The following is a 16,820-nucleotide window of genomic DNA, read 5'->3' as shown; positions in this document are numbered from 1 at the left end:
TTGCATGGTTTACCAGAGGAATTTGACTCATTTGTTGATTCTATTACTCTTTGCCTCTCATCTACTACTTTGGATGAACTACATGGTCTTCTTCTTACTAAAGAATTGTCATTGGCTCGTCGTAAGAAATTAGTTACGGCTGAACCGGTTCATGCTTATGCTGCTCAGAATCAACCACCTCTCCTTCCTACACCACATTCTTCTCAAGCTTATGCCGCTCAACATCACCCTATGCAGAATTCTTCTCGCTACAACTCTAATCGTGGACGGAACAATAATCGCTTTCCCAACAACAGAGGCAATCGAAACTATCAGGGCAACAATAATAGGGGCTCTCACTCTAATTCTGGTTTCCAAAGGTCCAACAATCCTGGTTTTCGTTCTTCTAGTACTCCTGGAGTTCGTAACAATTGTCAAATTTGTGGATCCTCCAGTCATGAAGCTATTGATTGCTATGATAGAATGAATCCCGATATCTTTGGTAGAGTACCCCCTACTAAACTTGCTGCCATGTATACTCATTATGCTTCCAAACCGTCTCCTTCATGGATTTTAGATTCTGGTGCTACATCTCATATCACCCATGACATCTCCAATATCTCTTCTCCTACTCCCTACACTGGTGAAGATAAGGTGTATATCGGCGATGGAAAAGGTTTGTCCATTCATCATACTGGCAGTACATTGTTAAATACTGCTCATGCCTCTTTTAAGTTGAACAATGTGTTACATGTTCCGCAAATGAAGCACAATTTACTCTCTGCATATCAATTTCTCAAGGATAATTCCTGCTCTTTGACTTTGCATTCCAATGGTTCTGTTGTTAAGGATCGTTCTACGGGGAAGATGCTTTTGCAGGGAACGGTTAACAATGGTTTCTATACTTTTCAAGGTATCCCTGTTTCTTTCTCTTCATCTTGTTCATCCCCTCATGCTTTAGTCGGTACTAAAGCCCCTGTGAATATTTGGCACAGTCGCTTGGGGCATCCTTCCTCTGCCATCTTCAGGCGCGTTCTATCTGCAAATAAGCTTGCACTGCAGGGAAAACACTCTGTTGATTTCTTCTGCTCGGACTGTGCAGTTGCTAAGAATCACAAGCTCCCATTTCATCCCTCTAGTTCTATTTCTACTACTAGTTTAAGTTTGTTACATTGTGATGTTTGGGGTCCTGCTCCTGTCATTTCTGCATGTGGTTACCAATACTATCTTTTAATAGTGGATGATTACAGCAAGTACTCTTGGTTATTTCCTTTAAAGGCCAAATCTGATGTATATTCTACTTTTGTTGTATTCAAGACCTATGTTGAGAATTCTGTTGGTAATAAAATCAAATGTTTGATGTCTGATTCAGGGGGTGAATTTACTAGTAACAAGTTTAAATCTTTTCTTCAAGATCATGGTATATCTCATCAGCTCAGCTGTCCTCACACACCTGAACAGAATGGCTGTGTTGAACGGAAGCACCGCCATTTAGTTGAGACAGCACGAACTCTATTAGTTGCCTCGAAAGTTCCTCATTTGTATTGGGTTGAATCCTTCTCTACTGCAGTCTACCTGATCAATCGCCTGCCTATTTCCAGCTTGCATCAGTCTCCATGGGAACTTTTATTTCACTCTGTCCCTGATTATTCCAAGTTGAAGGTTTTTGGTTGCTCATGTTATCCCTGGTTAAAGCCATATGTTCACTCCAAGTTAGATGGGAAGAGTACAGAATGTGTATTTTTGGGCTATAGTTTGCAGCACAAGGGCTATAGATGTCTTGATCCTACTACTCAGAGAATCTATATCTCCCGCCATGTTCAATTCAATGAAAACAGGTTTCCATTTCTTTCTTCTTCATCTGTGGTGGTTTCTCCGGGATCTCCCTCTCCACATTCCCCTTTTGATTTACACTTCTCTATTCCCCAGCGACCTTCTCCAGTTCAATCCATTGTCCCTTCCACTGAGCATGTTTCTTCTTCCCCATCATCCTCCAATTCTGTCTCACATTCTGCAGCTCCTCCTACTCATCCTCCTGTATCCCATTCTACAGCTCCTAATACCCATCCTATGCTTACTCGTTCAAAGGCTGGTATCTTTAAACCAAAAGCATATTCTGCCACCAAACATCCTTTACCTGTTGATGTTGATTTTGTTCCTTCCACATACTTACAAGCCTCCAAGTATGCCCACTGGAGACAAGCTATGCATGACGAGTTTAATGCTCTTCAACTCACTGGTACTTGGCATTTGGTACCCCACTATCCGTCTCAGAACATTGTTGGCTGTAAATGGGTGTTCCGAATTAAGAGGAAACCTGATGGTACGGTGGACAGGTATAAGGCTCGGTTAGTAGCCAAAGGATATCATCAAAAAGAGGGTGTTGACTATCAAGATACTTTCAGTCCAGTAGCTAAGCCAGTCACCATTCATATTTTATTAACCTTGGATGTTCAACATGACTGGTTTCTCCATCAATTGGACATTAGCAATGCCTTTTTACATGGAGATCTCAAGGAAGCTGTTTTTATGACTCAGCCACCTGGTTTCATTGATTCCAATCTTCCTACTCATGTCTGCCACCTCAAGAAATCTTTGTATGGTTTAAAACAAGCCCCCAGGGCTTGGTTTGATAAACTGTTCCAAGTCCTGTGCACTCTTGGGTTTAAGCAGTCCTCATCTGATGCTTCTCTATTTGTTCTTCAAGCTTCAGCTCCTGTTCTTGTTTTGGTCTATGTCGATGACATTCTTGTCACCGGCCCAAATACCATTCTCTGCCAACACTTCATTCACAAACTTAGCCAAGCATTTCCTGTTAAGGATATGGGCCCTCTTCATTATTTTTTGGGTTTGGAGGTGCAGCGCAATTCTGAAGGCCTCTTCATGCATCAAAGTAAATACTCTCTTGATCTTCTTCACAAGGCAAATATGGCAGGTGCCAAGCCTTGTGTCACTCATCTTCGGTACCACTAAACTTGATCACAGTGGCCCTTTACTCTCTAATCCCACTGAATATAGATCTCTAGTGGGTGGTTTGCAGTATCTCACTTGGACCAGGCCTGATCTTTCCTTTGCTGTAAACCAAGTTTGTCAGTTCATGCATTCCCCACGGGAACAACACCTGCAAGCTGTTAAACGCATTCTCCGGTTTCTCAAAGGCACTCTTACCCAAGGTCTTTGGTTTAAAAAGGGCTCTCTTGCCCTCACTGCTTATTCTGATGCTGACTGGGCCGGTTGTACTTTTGATAGACGATCTACTACTGGCTTCTGTGTGTTTTTGGGTCCCAATCTGATCAGTTGGAATGCTAAAAAGCAACCCACTGTTGCCCGGTCCTCCACCGAAGCTGAATATCGTGCTTTAGCACATACTGCAGCTGAAATCACCTGGATTTGCAAAGTTTTTTCTGATATCCACTTTCCTCTGTCTACTGTTCCAACTCTTTGGTGTGATAACATTTCCGCCATTTCTCTTGCCTCCAATCCCGTGTTTCATGCTCGGACAAAGCATGTAGAAGTGGATTATCATTACATTTGGGAGTTAGTATTGGCGCATTTGATTAAAGTGCTTTATGTCTGCAGCCAAGATCAATTGGCTGATATTCACACCAAATCCCTTTCAAAACACAGATTCTGTTTTCTGCAATCCAAGCTTCCTCTTGGCCATTTTCCTGTCCCAAGTCTCAGCTTGAGGGGGTGTAAAGACTCTAGTAGTAATTGTATAGTTGGAGTCAGTTAGACAAGGGTGAATGTGTAATTAGTTTCTGAATGTTGAGGTCAATTATGTCAATAGAATTGTATCTATATATACTGATGTAAATGTCTTGTTGAGTAAGAAAGTGAAATAAGAAGAAGATATTTTTTATCTCTGTACTCTCTGGAAGATAAGACTCAATAAACCCCGCCTTTAGCCGGACCAGAAAATACTTTAGCCGTGGTCAACTTCTTGACTGGAGCTCTAGGAGACAGATTAACATGCAGAAAAGCATGGCCAGCCCCTCTCCTACTAGGACCAGAGTATGCTTTCACTATCTTCAACCTGCTACTAATTGAACTACTAGAAGATATCAGCTTATCTACGAGAGACCTCGAACCTTCGATTTCCATGGCGGAAGAGAGGATGAGGAGAAAGATGATTACAGAAAAAATGGAGAACTTCATTTGGAAGGCATGATTAATGGTGCCAATCATGCCATGCTGCTTCATTTTGTTTTGATATATTAACGCAAGCAACACATTGTGCAAGTATATATATATATATATATATGACACGCAACAATGGAGGCACAACCCTAAAATATTGGAGGACTTTTGGACTCTTGTGAAACATGATCTGTTTGTTTATTGTATTAATCATTCTTCCTCCAACGCGATCTTATAACAACCCCAATTTAAATTTTTTGGAGGCTTGTAGAACCAAAACATGCAAGCCATTGAGTTGGTTAAGTTAATTCCCAATTTTTTTTTTAATTTGGTTGGTACACGTTTCTTCTGTAGTTTTCGGTCATATATATATGAATAGATTTTTAGTCTTTAAATATGTACATGATTCACATGTTAGGCTTAACGACCACATTTACTGTTAAAATTTCAGAAAGATGGCCGTGATCTACCACTGTCCTATTAATCACCCATGAAATCGATAGGGGTAAGGTTTTCATGCAAAAGGCTTGATACAATTTAGAAGTGGAACCATTTAAATATAAGTTATGATTTGTTTTGTAAGATGGCTGACATGAGACTTTATACATTATTCAACGTGTCTTTTATATCAAAACTTTGCGTTTGTCTGTCATCTACATGATATATATGAGAGGGCGTACTATATATGCAATCCCAACTCCAATAACCTTAATATATAATCTATCAGTTGGTCAAGTCTGGTGGATAAATAATCAATATATAATCTAACCATTTATAGGTTATATCATTATTGCTCAATTAAGGTTCTATAGTATGTTTGGTTTCTGTTTATTATATATATTAGCATATAAACATCCATTCCGGCTGGTTCAAATAAAATATGAACAAGGAATTAACTCGAGCTATATCTAATACATGTATATATCTAAATCAGAAAGAAAATGTACAACACTGAGTTATAAGTTCCTTTCGGATACATTCATGGAATCGACCTCAGTTGAAAAAAGTAGAATTATATATATATGATCCCGTGAACATATGAATATATGATGGAGGATGTCAAGTGTCAACTGGGCAATCAGACGCCATCTTCGGCAGCTCGTGCCGGATACGGTGGTCCGTGGTCCTCAATTGCGGTCGCCGTCTTTGCCTGACATATCACTTAATAGTACTACTCTTTGGTTTGCAATGCTCACGAGAGCTGTGTTGGTGTTAATTTAGTTGACCAGAAACTAAAAACAAAAACATGTTGGAGTTCAAAATATATCATATTTCCATTCCTTTACATGCCAATTAGGTCACCATTTTATGGCGCATATGATACACATGTAACTCACCCATAAGTAGCAATTTTGTTTTAAGTTTATGACTTCAGTTGTCATTTGTCAACCTCATGAATCACGAGTTAGGGTTGCTAATTTTTTAAGGGCCTTATATTTCTAAGCTGTATTAACAAAATTGAAGTTGAGGTCCGTGTGATTAGCAAGTAATCTTGTCCAAAAGTTTGATCACAGTTGTACGGTACCTTGAAGATATACACATTTGGATCGAAAACAATAAATAGTCTATACAATGTGATACGCAAATTTAACAAAATTTGCTATATAGGCACGATTTTTCTGATCCAAGTATTTCATTTCAGGTTCGATATATGTTTTGAAATTAGGGTTCACTGAATTAACATCTTATTGTAGGTGACGAACACTCTGATATTGATTGAAATATTCATGTATTGAGAGAATGCATTCCGCAATAGGGAAGAAGAGACATTGCATATTTGGGGATGACTATTTAACCTGTTAAACTCAATAACCGTGAATAACTGCTTGAATGGGATGGATTTGGGGATGAAAAATTGGATATGTTTTAGATATGGAGAAAAATCGTGAATATTATTCGGTTACTGTTTCTGATAAGGTTATAGGGGTCTCTAATTCGTATCCATCCTCAAATCCACTCCGAATAATAATATATAATATATTCACAAGTATCTAAATTATTTGATAATTTGTTTCGTCGTTCTCCCGTAGTTGCTATTGTATTTGCTTTTGTCATCCTTTTCTTTTTTCATTAGACCAATTTGCTGTAATTTGCTATCATATTTGTCTTATCATGAATGCCTCTAAAAAGTATTGTTATGTTTTTGATGATTTGGATGAGGATATTTAATGACAGAATTAGTATCTATTAAATCATAACGTGTTAGTTGAATGAATATATATATATATATATATATATATATATATATATATATATATTGCATTGATTAAGATGGATAACACCATTAACTAATAGTGCATCCCTTACCCAGTGGGTATGGCTATGAATAACCCCGATGGTTAATTTGAGATTTTTGTCCCTATATCAAATCGTTGTCATCCCTATGCATGTTCTTATAAGTTTTTAGGCTCTCCTCAACTTTTTTCAAACTCGAGTTACGAAATTATGTATTAACCTAAATTAAATTTGCTATCTATTATCATTGGTAGCAGAATTTTCATAATCTGATCGCTTTTGTCCCTATTTTATGCCCTATTGACTATATGTAATTGTCATGCTCACAGAAGCTTAATTTATATACTTTTCTTTTTCTTTTGTAAAAGCTTAAATTAAATTATACACTTTCTACAAGATTTTAACAAACGGTCTGCATTTTATCCATAAATTAAACAAGTGGGTATCCGTGGCATAGTGTAATAGAACATCTACGAAACATCAAGTGGCATGATGGCATGGCTTGGAAATCAAAACGTCCAACTTTGCTGTGCAATATTACATGCTCCAAAGGACCAAATTTAATCACAAGTGACGGTTTTATACCAACTCCTCTTATTCTTACTTACCCGTAAAATAAGAGTTAGTTAGAAAATCCCCAAGTGGTCTTCCACACACTCAAAACAATAGCATGTTTTTGAAAAAGGGCTCGTTGAAATTCTTGCACAACCGAATGCCTCCCCTTGAACACCCTTTGAAATTAGCTCTCTTTGGATTAATTTAAGTATATGCTTTGAAAGTAAGAAAACACACCTAATATACACGTACGTACCCCTTTTTAAAGCAATTTAGCCAACCTTGATTTTGAAGAATCACTGTTCCTTACTCCCCATTTGCCCCGCACTACATACATCACCGTCTTATCTTTTATTTTCAGAGTAATATATTAGACTAATAAAATACTAATCGTATCTTGCATTTACACTATGACACATAAGTTAATAACACTACATAATCGTGTGATATGTGAAGTTCACCAAATCTTGCATGCAATATGTGGTTGTAAGGAGTTTGACTACTTTCAATATTGCTAATTGGTTTTACTGAACCTTAACTTCCTTCAACGCATCAAAGTCAGGTTGGTCCACATGTGAAGCTTAATAGCCACATGTGATTTTTGTCACCCAATTTAATTATGTTCTTCACGTATTAAGCTTGAAAGTTCTCTAAATGTGGGCATGTGTGTATGCATGTGAAAAATTGTTCTACAGCGGATCAAACCTTAGATGCCCTCTTGAACTATTCTTAATTAACTTTATGGTGTAAACTCAATTTTCTCGATGACAATCGTCTGATACTGTTCAACAAATAATAATAATAAAAAAAAGAATTTCAGAGAAAAGGAGATATATGTCATGCATGCCATGTCTAAAAAAATATGCTTTCAATTGTCCCTCTCAAATTGTCTGTCCTGCGTTTTATGAACAAGGATAGAAATAAGAATATGGAAAAATTAGTTTCCGGTCCTTAGTTTCTAATGTCTATTAACTAAGACCTTATCAGTTTTTAAATTTTGATCAAATTTCATATCATTAATATATTAATGAATTACATGTAAGTTACATAATTTTTATAAAAAAAAAATTAGTAATTGATTTAGAGTTTTAATACTCACACCCTTATTAAACTCCTAATTAATTGTCAATTCAAACATTTCCCAAATAAAAATAAATAAAATTAGAATAAGTTTGTACCGATTAAATTTTTATAAAAAACCGATCCATTCTTAAATATACCAATTTGTTAAAAATGTACTCATTTTTTTTATATAAAATTTCATTCAATCTTTTCTCTAATCCATTTTTAAACTTATATGGATACATTCTATTTTCGTTGATTTGAGAATGTATCCATGTCAATTTTAATAGAAGAAATTTAATAATGTTATTAAAGTTTTTTTTTTTTTTTTTGTGCTTTTATAAAATGTACCCATGCTTTGGTACAAAAATTTTTTGGTTAGTTTTGATGAACGAACCCATGTATACACACACACACACACACATATATACATATACACACACACACACAATATATTGGAGAGTATAATTCATCTTTAATATTTTTAATCCCATAAAATATGGGTTTCATTTAAAATCTCATTAATATAAATAACTACAAATTTTATTTTTAATTTGAAAATATAATAACCTACATAAAAATACATTATTACACTAATGTTAGGGATTTCAATCAAAAATTAAAAACCACCAAGGTTTCCTAAGAATATAAAGAGACCGCGTTACAGATGTAACACCACACTCGCGTTAGATCGATCATAGACGACGACGGTGTGAATCCATATTAATTAGGGTATCCAACATGACCATGGAAAAAAGTTCTTAGTCAAAACACACACACACTTAAAGATTTTCCGACCAACGAATATTTGCTTGCTCTTTTCGTTGCTGACGTACAATGGTTTCGTAATATTTAAATTCAAATTCCAACAGCACAAACGAACCAGAAATTTCAAAGTAAAAGCTCACCTCCCTCGCCTTGCTTGCCACGTGATCTCACACCAGTAAACTATAACAAAAAATAAAAGTAAAAAAAATACAGGAAAGCAAGGGAAAGTCAAACATCTTGTTGTTTTACCCCACTGCATTAACAGCTAAGCCACACCGTCATCAGCAACTAAAATTCTTGTATATATGAGAGTGGTGAGCCCTTCCTTCTCGACACAACAAAGAAAATAAACCAACCAGAAAAAAGTGAATAGAGATTAAAGATTTTGTTAGTTGAAACTTGAATATGTCAATGAAGAAGAACTCGGCAGGATCAAGTTCCAACTGCGTGTGGGTTGTAATGGGGTTGATGGTGCTGATTGTGTCGTCGCAGTTTGCTCAAGTTGATTGCCGAACCCTAAAATCGACGACGGCGAGTGTTAATGCCACCACCACTAGTGGCGGTTGCAAAGGTGGTGATGGGGCTGAGGAGGCAGCAGGAGGAATGGCTAGCTTTGCTGTTTCTTCTAACTACAACTCGAGCAGCAGTACGGATCTTTGTCCTTCGATGAGGAGCTTGGCGTTTAGATTGGCCTCTGGACCTAGCAAAAAAGGCCCTGGCCATTAGCTTAATGAATTCCAGCCTCTCTCTTCTCTCTCTCTCTTTCTCTCTCTCTCTAGATCTCTCATTCTTTTGTTTGATATTTATCTTGTTCATCATACAATGGCACAATTACGCAATCCGTAAAACAGATTATGGCTTGTTGTTAGTTATAATGGAACGCAATTATTACCCTTTGTAAGCATTGCAAACAAACTTTAAAAGGAAACTTGTGGAATATTATATGAATGCTAAAATTAAGTGAAGTGATAATTTTCGAATCCGGATCCTCTTCGTGAGTATCCGGAGATCCATAAATCTTATCCGTTCATTGTATATTGTGCGGTCAGAAATCATTTTAAACTTTTTTTTATTTAAAATTAAACATAAATAGTAACTAACAAAAACTGACTATACGATGTACGATAAATGGACATAATTTACCAATCATCCGGATCCTCACAAAGAGGATCCTCCTGTTGGATAATTTTCATATCCCAACCCTCATTTTTCTTTTTAAATTTCCAAGCACAACCTCACTTTTGTCATCACAATTCTTGTTTCCCGTGTACGACCACTACTCCTTGTTTCCCCTTCTCTCATTTTGAGGGGAAAAACTTTAATTTAATTTGCACATGGACATGAAGACAACATTATGCTTGCCATCCAAACAACATTTTAGGAGACCAAAAGAGCAAGCAGGAAAAAAACGCATTTCTGCCCAAACAACTGCCAAATGTTTCTCAACAGAAACATAAATAATAATAAAAAGACGGCACTATGAATAAAATTACAAATTAAAAAAAAAGTACAAAAAAAAAATTATGATGATCCATCGGGGAATGGCAGCACGGTGAGTTTGATGATCTAGTGGCCAACCCCGCCTTTAGCTGGACCGGAAAATGCTATAGCCGTGGTCAACTTCTTGACTGGAACTCTGCTAACTTTGAAGATTGAGTCGATGAAGAATAATTACAATAAGAGAGAGGAAGCGGGAAACTTAGAGAGAGAAATGTAAGGTGTATTATGTTTTTCAGATTACATTGATGAGTTGTACAAAAGGGATTATATAGTAGTTATACAATGACAATTACATAACTATCCTTAACCACCTCTAACTAACTAAACCAATACAAACATGACAAGTGTATGTATATAGCTATTAAGCTCCACGAGAAAGGTTAATATGCAGAAGAGCACGACCAGCCCCTCTCCTACTAGCACCAGAGCATGCTTCAACTATCTTCAACCTGCTACTTATTGAACTGCTAGGAGATATCAGCTTATCTACAAGAGACCTCGAGACTTCAATTTCCATTGCGGATGAGAGGATGAGGAGAAAGATGATTACAGAAAAAATGGAGAACTTAATTTGGAAGGCCTGATTAATGGTGCCAATCATGCCATGCTGCTTCATTTTGTTTTGACTTATTAAGGCAAGCAACAGATTATGCAAGTGTATATATATAGGACATGAAACAAGGGAGGCACGACCCTAAAATATTTGGAGACTTTTGGACTCTTGTGAAACATGATCTGTTTGTTTATTGTAGTAATCATTTTCTCCCTCCAACCCGATCTTATAACAACCCTAATTTAAATTTTTTTGGAGGCTTGTAGAACCAAAACATGCAAGTCATTGAGTTGGTTAAGTTACTTCCCAATTTTCTTTTCTTGAATTTGGTTGGTACACGTTTCTTCTTTAGTTTTCGGTCATATACAAATAGATTTTCAGTCTTTAAAAATGGTACATGATTCACATGTTAGGCTTAACGGCCACACTTACTATTAAAATTTTAGAAAGATAGTTGTGATCTACCACTAACCAAATCGATATTGTCCTTATTAATCACCCGTGCAATCAATAAGCGTAAAGTTCCTCGATACAATTAAGAAGTGGAACCATTTAATTTAAGTTATGATTTGTTTTGTAAGATGCCTGGCATGAAACTTTTACATTATGCGAAAGAGATCATGCTATGTATACAATCCCAAGTCCAATAACCTTAATATATAATCTATTAGTTGATCTGTCTGGTGGATCAATAATCGATATATAATCTAAACTCACTTACAGGTTGTATCATTAATATTGCTCAATTAAGGTTCTGTAAAATGTTGATTTCTGATTATTATATGTATTAGCATGTAAATATAAATTCCGGCTGGGTCACTATAAAATATGAATAAGGAACTAACACAATCTATATCTAATGCATATCTAAATCCGAAAAGAAAATCTACAACACTGAGTTATAAGATCCTTTCGGATCCATCATGTGGAAATCGATCTCAATTGCAAAAAGTAGAATTATATCTGAGCCCGTGAACATATGAATATATGATGGAGAATGTCAAGTTTCAACTGGGCAGATCGGACGCCATCTTTGGCAGCTCCTGCTGGATACGGTGGTCCGTGGCCCTCAATTGCGTTCGCCGTCTTTGCTTGACATATCACATAATATGTAGTACTACTCTTTGGTCTGCAAAGCTCACGAGAGCCTTATTTAACACGCTGTGTTGATGTTGAAGTAGTTGACCAGAAACCAAAAACAAAACATGTTGGAGTTCAAAATATATCATATTTCCTTCCTTTACATGCCAATTAGGTCATTGTTTTATGATGCATATGATACACAACTCACTCATAAGTAGCTGTTTTGCCTTAAGTTTATGACTTCAGCTGTCATTTGTCAACCTCATGACTCACGATTTAGGGTTGCCAATTTTTCTTGGGCATTATATTTCTAAGCTGTATCACCAAAATAAGTGGAGGTTCATGTGATTATTAGCAAGAAATCCTGTCCAAAAGCTAGATCCCAGTTGTACCGTACCTTGAAGATATGTACACATTTGGATCGAAAACAATAAATAGTTTATACAATATGATACGCATTTTTATCCAAATTTTCCTAAGTAGACCAGATTTTTCCCACATCCAAGTTTTTCATTTGAGGTTTGATATATGTTTTTGAAATTAGGATTTAGTGAATCAACATCTTGTGAGAGAAGAATAATTAAGTCTGCTGAAATTACAGTTGTCCTAGAGTTAGTAGCGTGCTTGGTTAGGTGATGATCGTTGTGATATTGATTTAGGCTGAAACTAAAATATTCATGTGATATGATGATATATATATATATATAGACACACACACACACATACGAATTCCAATTGAGCGTATGCAACCCGTATTAGGAACCGTGCGTGTTCTTATAAGGAATTAGCCTCTCTTTATATAAGCAATTTGTTTTGTAGTGACCTAAATTAAATTTGCTATGGTAGCAGAATTTTCATAATCTGATCGCTTTTGTTCGTATTTTATGCCCTATTGACTTTGTAATTGTCATGCTCATGGAAGCTTAAATTATATACCATTTTTTTCTTTTAAAATATCTTAATTTAAATATACTTCTACAAGATCTGATCAAACGATCTGCAATTTACCCATAAATGAAACAACTGGGTATGCTTGGCATATTGTAAAAGTAACACCCAAGAAAACATCAAGTGGCATCGCTTGGAAATGTACAATATTACATGCTCCAAAGGACCAAAGCTAAACACATGCCACGGTTTCATACCAACTCCTCTTTTCCTACTTACCTGTAAATTAAGAGTGAGTTCGAAAATCCGTAAGTGGTCTTCCACACACTCGAGAAAGAGCATGTTTTTTTATTTAAAAAAGGGCTCGTTGAAATTCTTGCACAACCGAATGCCTCCCCTTGAACAACCTTTGAAATTAGCTCTCTTTGGACTAATTTAAGTATGCTTTGAAAGTAAAGAAAACACACCTAATATACACGTACGCACCACTCTTTTTTAAAGTAATTTAGCCAACCTAAATTTTGAAGAATCACTGTTCCTTGCTCTCACCTTTGCCCCGCACTACATACATCACCGTCTTATCTTTTATTTTCAGAGATATATTAGACCAAAGGTAAGGGGTTATAAACTACTGATGATATATATCCTGCATTTATATTATAACATGTGACTTAATAACACAATACATGACTGTGCGATATGTGAAGTTCATCAAGTCTTGCATGCATGTGGTGGTAAGGAGTCGGACTACTTTCAATATTGCTAAGGGGTTTTACATTGGAACCTCAACTTCATTCAACATATTAGATCAAGTCGGTCCACATGTGAAACCTAACAGCCGCACGTGATTCTTGTCACCCAATTTATGCTCTCAACTTATTAATTAAGCTTGAAAGTTCCCTAAACGTGAGCATACATGTATGGATGTGAAAAAATATTTTACAATGCACCAAACTTTACATGTTTAATTTTACAGTATAAACTCAATTTTCTTGACAACAATTTTCTAAGACCGTTCAACAGAGAAAAAATAGATTTTCAGAGAAAAGTAGATTTGCATGCCATTTCTAAACAAAAACTGCTTTTAATTATCCCTCTCAAATTGGTTGTCCTGCATTTTTATTGGGAAAAAAAAAGAAAGAATAAAGAGAGACCGCGTTATAGCACACCCGCGTTAGATCGATCATAGACGAGGACCGTGTGAACCTATATGAGGGTATCGAATGTGACCATGCAAAAAAGCTCCTGCTCAAAACACACACACAGATACACTTAAAAGATTTTATGGACCAACGAACATTTTCTCGTTGCTGACATACAAGGGTTTGGCAATATTTAAAGTCAAATTCCAACAGCACAAACGAACCAGAAATTTCAAAGTAAAAGCTCACCTCCCGCGCCTTGCTTGCCACGTGATCTCACAGAAGTAAACTATGACAAAAAAGAAAAGAAAAAGTATTGTTAGAGAGACCAAAATTTTAAGGGTAAATTACATAGTAGTCCTTTAGGTTTGAAGTCTATTGCAATCTTATACAACATCTTTAAAACATTTCACTTTCATACCTCAAGTACTATTTTATTTCAATTTCATACAACCGTTACATTTTCCATCCATGGATCTATTAAATGCTGACGTGACTGCTACATGTATGCCACGTGGCTGTCAAATGTCTACCACGTGGCAAATAAAATAATTTTTTAATTTATTTTAAAAAAACCTGTTTGCCACTTTTTTTTTTCTCTTTCTTCTTCTTCTCTTTCTCTTTCTTCTTCTTCTTCTTCTCTTTTTCTTTCTCTTTCTTCTTCTTCTGGGTTTGGACCCTTTTTTTTTTCTCTTTCTTCTTCTTCTCTCTCTTTCTCTTTCTTCTTCTTCTTCCTCCTCCTCCTCTTTCTTCTTCTTCTTCCTCCTTCTTCTTCTGGGTTGCAGGGGTTCGGTCCCTTCTTTTTTTTTTTTTTTTTCTTCCAATTTCAGTTTTTTTTAAAAAAAATTTTTAATTATTTTATTTGCCACGTGGCAGACATTTGGCAGCCACATGGCATATATGTGGCAACCACGTCAGCATTTAACAGATCCATGGATGGAAAATGTAACGGTTGTATGAAATTGAAATAAAATAGTACTTGAGGTATGAAAGTGAAATGTTTTAAAGATGTTGTATAAGATTGCAATAGACCTCAAACCTGAGGGGCTACTATGTAATTTACCCAAAGTTTAAATTAAATTATGTAAACCAAATAATGTAGTTATTAATTATTAGATTATTAATCAAATATCGATTAACGTGCTTATTTCTTATTGGTGACACGTCATTTAATATATAAATTTGATTTGAAAATTTAGTCCTACTAAAATTACTTAATTAAAAATGAAAAAAACACACAGGAAAATAAGGGAAAGTCAAACATCATGTTATTTGACCCCACTGCACTCATAGCTAAGCAACACCGTCATCAGCAACTAAAATTCTTGTATATATATGAGTCGGGAGCCCTTCCTTTTAGACACAACGAAAATATAAACCAACCCGAAAAAAATTGAATAGAAATTAAAGATTTTGTTAGTTGAAGATGTCAATGAAGAACTCGGCAGGATCAAGTTCCAGCTGTGTGTGGGTTGTGGTGGGGTTGATGGTGCTGATTGTGTCGTCGCAGTTTGCTCAAGTTGATTGCCGAACCCTGAAATCGACGGCGAGCAATAATGCTACCACCACTAGTGGCGGATGCAAAGGTGGTGATGGGGCTGAGGAGGCAGCGGGAGGAATGGCTAACTTTGCTGTTTCTTCCAACTACAACTCGAGCAGCAGGACGGACCGTCGTCCTTCTATGAAGAGCTTGGCGCTTAGATTGGCCTCTGGACCTAGTAAAAAAGGCCCCGGCCATTAGCTTAATGAATTCCAGCCCCTCTCTCCTCTATCTCTTTCTCTCATTCTTTTGTTTGATATTTTTATGTTCATGCTGCATAAAGGTGTGACTTTTTGGATCTTGTTTATGATCCGCCCAGGATTTTCTCATATACACTGGTAATTTTTCAGTCTTAGTTCATCATACAATGGCAGAATTACGCAATCTGTAAAACAGAATATGGTTTGTTGTTAGTTAATTAATATGTTTGAAATATTAGTAACTGGATTTCGTTAATTCCGGTTTTTACTTTCTGATGGCACCTTACATTGGTGTTTCCATTGTGTTTATTCCATGCACCTGAAGAGTATACCAAATAATCAAAACCTTGCTCGGTTTCTATTTTCCTTCCATGAATAAGTTGAACTTCAATTCTTTCTTTTTTCTTAGTTAAAAGTTGAAATTTTTTTATTAAGAACTTTGGATCACATAATCACGTAATATTATTAATCAATTTGTTATAATATTAATGGACAAAAAAATCATATCGTCGCAGAATGTTACTAACTCATATTTTATAACATGAATTGACAAAAATATATCATCATTCAATGTGGCAATCACACTCAAATTTCACATTGATTAATGTAAGAGCGGGAAATGGAGATCCTTTTCGTTTCCTACTCTTTGGCATCGTTTGGTTTGTGGAATGTATTTCGGTACAGATATTGCTTTGAATTGGTCTTAATAGAAAATAAAAAACCACATTGAACGTTTAAAAATGTTTTGGAATCACCAAAGTTGATTATCTCAAAAAGCTAGCCTAAACTCAAAAAGCACTATAAAGAAAGAATCAAATATGGTGTGTAAATAATATATCAATATAACACCACCCACTACCTACCTACGAGATAATGACAAGCGTTCCATCTTTGACGCTCAGTTTTAATTTCATTTTAATCTTTAGTTGAATAAGTAGACCTCTAAATCGGCTACATTAGTACGTATCATTGTAGAGATTCATTAGATCTCTAGTTGTACAATATGGGTTTTATGTAAAGTTTAACCGTTGTAGAGATCTATTAGATCCTTATATACAAAATTTAATCGTTGATTTTTTAAACTACTGTATTAAGGAAGAAAAACTGCTGAAATCAACGACCCAATTAGCAACGCACACAAATTCATCCACTAGTTTAGACAACGGCCTGCTTAC

Source organism: Malus domestica, chromosome 08 (genome assembly GCF_042453785.1).
Source record: "Malus domestica chromosome 08, GDT2T_hap1".
NCBI classification, from domain to species: domain Eukaryota; kingdom Viridiplantae; phylum Streptophyta; class Magnoliopsida; order Rosales; family Rosaceae; genus Malus; species Malus domestica.
This window is presented reverse-complemented; position numbering follows the sequence as displayed.